The following is a 6,000-nucleotide window of genomic DNA, read 5'->3' as shown; positions in this document are numbered from 1 at the left end:
TTTATTAAAGACCTGGTGAGGTATAGAAAACTTGTGTGAAGTACCTCCCATCATGCATTGTATATATGATGCGAAGTGTATGAGATGAACGCACACACGCACATTCCTCCATCCTATAATGTCCTTTCTTCATTCTCTCCATCTCTTTTTCTCTCTGTGGTGAGACTGCGCTAATCCTATTCATTGAGGCCTCTCTTTTCCTCTCCTCTTTTCCTCCTTCTCTCATTATCCTTTTCTCCTCACCATTCCCCTTTTCCTCTTCGAATGCGTACCTCCAAATCTACATTTCCCCAACGGACTTTTACAAACCCGTCCGTCCCACCCTCACCATTTCTCTCTCTCCTTTATTCTCTCTTTCACTCTCCCCCGCTCTCTGTGTTTCCGACTGGGCTTTGCTATTTAATCTTCTTGAAGCGTTCGAGATGTCACTCGCCCCTGAAGCAAGTGGGACAAAGGCTCAAATCCAGCCCTCTCTCAATGGGCCACGCCCCTCAACTGCCGGTGTAGACTTTGAAGAAGAGCGAGGTAGGTGGGTGGGGGTAAGGGGGGTGATGTTGAAGTCCCACAAAAACTCCCATGGTCCCCAAATTCTGCATTGGTGGCCCTCCTCTTCTCCTTGATGCGTTGAGGGCTTTGTCAATCGCATGTGCACCTCAACTAAAGTAGAGCCCTCTATACTCACACACAAATGCTGTTAGGTGAGGCCCATGTTGGTTGAGGCATGGAGAGAAGTTCATGTATTTAATTTGTTTTTTTTATGAGAAAACATTGAAACAGAGCTGCTTCTGTATTTATTGAAATTATGTTTAGCATCTGTATGTGAACGTGCACTGCATTTTACATCTTCATTTATTGTTTCATTTCATTTAAATAACATTTACTTTTTGGAAGCACTGGAAAAGTTTCAAAACAAATCTCATTGTGCCTAAACATTAAAGAGAATTCAATTTGATTGAACTGAACTGAATTATATTAAGTTCAATTGAATTGAGTTGATTCTTATTCTTTCATTATAATCATTTACTCACCCTCATGTCATTCCAAGCCTGAATGAATTTCTTCTGCAAAACACAAAAGACGATGTTTTGAAGAACTTTGGTAACCAAACAACATTGGCCCCCATTGACTTTCATTATATAGCCCCAAAAATCCACTGACACATTTCTCAAAATATACTATCTTCTTTTGTGCTTCATAGAAGAAAAAATCTTATACAGGTTTTGAGGGTGAATAAATGATGACAGATTTTTTTTAATTTTGGGGACTATTATTTTACGGCCCATTCTGATAATGCATTCCAAATAATCTTGAAAAAATATAAAGACCATCATTTCCAAGGTTTGTAGCTGAGGATTTTCTTTCAACCACTGCTGGAAAAAAGATCTCACTTCAAAAGGATTACAAACCACAGTAGTATCAAATCTCCCTAATGCGGTTATCCCAGATACACACACTGTGACTGTGCTCTAGGGTGATATCATCTGGGCCTCTGTCTTGGCATTTCCATGTTAACTGCACCACTCATCTTGCTTCAAGACATGAAAAGATCACTTAAAGATGAGGAATATTCAATGAACAGGCATATGAAAATTTGAAATGATCAGTGAACGGGGTTTGCAGAATCATCTGTCTTTGTTACATTAGCAAAATCGTGCACACATTAAACATTTTAGAGAAGTAAACTGTTACCATTCCAAGTAGATGAATCACCATTGGATGTGAATATGGTGAAATGTTAAGATGCTTTGAATAAGTCTGTTAAAGGGATAGTTTACCCCAAATGAAAATTGTTCGTCATTCATTCACCTCCAGTACTTTATGACATACTTTCTTTTGCAGAACACAAAATAAGATATTTTTAAGGAATTTTGATATTCCAAAATTGACTTCCATTGAAACATTTTTAAAAATCTGAAAAGGTCATATAAAGATTTTAAACAATATTTTGATGAATTCAATACATTTTTTGTTTAAGTTGAGCCTTCCTTTTTAAATTGAATTAAAGTGCAAATGTGAGCAATAATTTTCACCTTTTCATAGCATCAGCTGCTGTGTTCTCATCTGTTGCACCATACAGACAGAACAGGAGACTGGCATTAAACGGTTGCTTGCATTTGTTATAACCCGGATTAGTGTAGCACACAGGAATTATGTAAACAAGAGGAACGTGTGCCATTAGATTTCTATGCCCCGGCAAAACTGAACAAAAGAGAGAGGGCATACTCTGTAAACAATATCTTTGAATGGGTTCTAGATTTGATTAAACACACATTGTGATTCAGCTTCTGTTATTTTTTCATTTGTCAACAGCTCTACATTAATGTTTAAACGCATGTGCAGTTGTATGCATATGTTTTTAATGTTCAGCACTCTCATTGAATACGCACATACACATACTGTGAGGGCCAAGCTGTCTTAACAGATAACTCCTGTGCTTTAACATATGACATTAGTATGTGTCCATTGTGTGAAAAGACCGGCCCTCACTCATAACAGAAGCTGTAAAGCTGTCTGAGATGGAGATATATGACCCTCCTTCTGCCTTCCTGTTGCAATGGAGAACAAGAGGAGACCCCACTGATATTTCACCCCCACCTGCCCTGTCTCCTTTATGAGTGAACGAATCAGTCACAGGGTTCACTATCTCTCATAACCTGCAGGACAAACAAAGACCCAAACGTTTCCTAGTGCTTCCGTGGCCACCATAAGCTTGTGTGAGTACAAGTTCGGCTGTACTGCTGAGCGCCAAACCTTTAAAAGAGTCTTTAGATATATGATAACACATGTTTAAACAAGTTTGTGAAACCTGTTGGAGTTGGTCTTACTTGAAAAGTCTACATTTGTCAAATAATTTCTTGTCATTAATTTGTCTAAAATGTATTTTACTATTAGCAGGTTTTTTTGAGAGTTATGTTTAGGACGCGTGGGGGGCACGGTGGCTTAGTGGTTAGCACGTTAGCCTCACACCTCCAGAGTTGGGGGATCGATTCCCGCTTCCGACTTGTGTGTGTGGAGTTTGCATGTTCTCCCCGTGCCTCGGGGGTTTCCTCCGGGTACTCCGGTTTCCTCCCCTGGTCCAAAGACATGCATGGTAGGTTGATTGGCATCTCTGGAAAAATTGTCCGTAGGGTGTGAGTGCGTGAGTGAATGAGTGAGTGTGTGTGCCCTGCGATGGGTTGGCACTCCATCCAGGGTGTATCCTGCCTTGATGCCCGATGACTCCTGAGATAGGCGCAGGCTCCCCGTGACCCGAGGTAGTTCGGATAAGCGGTAGAAAATGGATGGATGGATGTTTAGGACGCAGTTTGAGAAAATATCTGTGTCTTTAGTATGTGTTTTTAAGGTGGTTTGAAGTGTTAGTTATCTGCTGTGAGCAACACCGTAAGATGGTAAAGGAATGGTTTACACAAATATGAAAATTCTGTAATCATTTACTCACACTCTTGTCATTTCAAACCTGTATGACAGAAGAAGATATTTTGAAGAATGTCTGTAAATGAAAACCGGTGGTCCCCATTTGGTTTTGTGTCCCTAAAATAGAAGTCAACGGAGACAAACATTCTTAAAAATCTTTTTTGTGTGTGTTTTGCAGAAAGATAATGTCAAGGGGATGAGTAAATGATGACAGATTTTTTGTTTTTACGTGAACTACTATAAGATTAGCCTGCAGGTATTGAAACGCAGAACCGCTGTCCAGTAAATGTATTTTCCTGCTGTTTGGCAGACTTGTGTGTATTCTGAACTTGTCTGTAAGGTGAATCGTTCTCGTTTTAAAAACAGCTGAAGGAAACAACAACAGAGTCATTGGAACAAACTTCCATCTACAGATGTTTCCTTTAATATTATAACTGAAGGATGTTCCTCAGCTTTATTCAAACAGTGCTGCTTCCCTTTCTTCTGTTATTTAGCTTTTTTATTGGCTAATTCTTAAACTTGAAAATTAAGTCCGAACTTTTGTTTAAGCTTAACCATTCATCAGAACAACTTCAGTTTGGCTTTATTACAGTGCTGTTAGTTGTGTTGAAGACAATGTGGTTAAAATACAATGTGCCATTTTACCAGACAGCCATGTCTTAAGACAATGAGTATTTCATAATTTTTCTTTTTTTGCGACAAATGCAAACGTGGTGTACTACATCTGTGTGTTTCCACTCTGCCCAGGTTTATGTGTGTAAAGCTCTGAAAACATTACAGAAATGTATTTAGTGAGTTTATGTGATTGTTTATTGTTTATACCTTGATCAATTCTGAAGGATGTTTTGGTGCTACATCAACTGTACAAGACCCTCCAGAACATGTGCTGTCTTAAAAATGTTCACACACATCACAGTCCTGTCTTACCACCATGCAAATCCACACCTCTCTTTTAATTTATCATCCCATGGGTGATGCTATTCACACACATGAGCACATTTCCATGCTTCCATTATTTAATGTCAACCGAAGGCTTGCATTAGTCTCTTGCATTCGTTTCAGACGTATGGCCGAGAGCTGTTTTTGAAGGATCATCTAAACCTGTTATGTATAAAAAATCAGTGTTAAATGCTAGCGACCTAATCTCTGATATCTGCATGAAGCAAGGGTGATAATTGGAGCTTGAAAGCACAATACCAGGAGAAAGAGCGATGTGCGTTTCCCATATCAATCACCACTAGCGGGGGAGAGCCGAGCACGGCGGCTAGTTAGCGCCGGGTGATTGTTTGTCGGCCCTGACCGAGGCCCTTTTCGGGCAGGCCTGGCAGGGGGTTGGCCGGTCCCCTCGCGGACCCGAGCGCAGCCCCTGTGTTCATCCGTCCATTCGGATCTGTCACCCCAGGGCTAACCCAACCAATGGCTACTCTTTGTCTTTCTCCGCATTCTTCAGGGCCCATTGTGTGGGCCAATACCGGTCAGGCTCATCCTTACAATTGCTTTTGTCAGGGAGACCCACAGCACAGAGAGCAGAGAGAAGTAGAAAGCAAGGCTATCAGAGTGGGAGATAAATAGGAGAGAGAAAGTAAAAAAGTTGGTATGTGAGGGAATAAAAGGACAGGAGAAAGAAAGGGATGTGATGGGCTATTTTTTGATGCTCTTTTTTGAAAACGTGGAGTGGCCGGCATTTAAAGCGTCAAGTGTTGATGTCTGATCATGTGGGGAGCCATGAAAGCCATTCATATCTATAAGACTGCACACGGAATTTATACAATTCATTAAACTCACAGCTTTACTTAAACATGTGATCGATCCAAAAACCGTCTTGTTGCACAATGTACATATATCCAAGTACATTACATATATTTGTGGACATTCAACATGGTAATTCGTAACAATTTTACATTTAAGTGAAATGGTGGCTACTTTGCATGATTTTATTTGTATGAAAGTCTCATTTGCACTAGTTGTATGCATAATGTTTGTTTTCATTTGATTTGCTTTCACCCCCTTGAGGGTTTTGTTTAAGGGTCCTATAAGTTATTATTTTGACCATTTACCGGTTTATTTAGATAGCTTACAATAAAGAGAGACAGGAAACTGCAGGATAAGAGAGGGAAACAGCCTGGAAAGAACCACGAGCCAGGACTCAAACTCGCGTTGCCTGAAGTGCCACTTTGGAAAATGTTGGCATACAGTCCGCCGGACCACTGGTGCCACCTGCTTGCTTTTCTAAATGTACATTTCTGTGCAATTCTCGTCATAAAAATTCATAAAAAATGTCCACCTCGTTATATAATTTTCCTATGAGAACAAGTTGGATAACTAATTTTTAACTGTTCTTATTCCAGTATTTTTTTATTTAGAAAATGTCTCTGATTAAATTCAAAAGTATATATCATATTACAATATATAGATGTAAAGATAGTAAAAGGGATAGGTCACTCAAAAATGAGATTTCTTTTATCATTTACTCACCTTCATGTCAGTTTTTTGCACAACACAAAAGAAGACATTTTGAAGAACGTTGGTAATCAGACACATTGGCCCCCATTGACTTCTATTGAATGGACAAAAACATTTTGTCTT

This window comes from Triplophysa dalaica, chromosome 13, assembly GCF_015846415.1.
Source record: "Triplophysa dalaica isolate WHDGS20190420 chromosome 13, ASM1584641v1, whole genome shotgun sequence".
Taxonomy (NCBI): domain Eukaryota; kingdom Metazoa; phylum Chordata; class Actinopteri; order Cypriniformes; family Nemacheilidae; genus Triplophysa; species Triplophysa dalaica.
The sequence above is the reverse complement of the archived record's forward strand: the minus strand, read 5'-3'. Positions refer to the sequence as shown.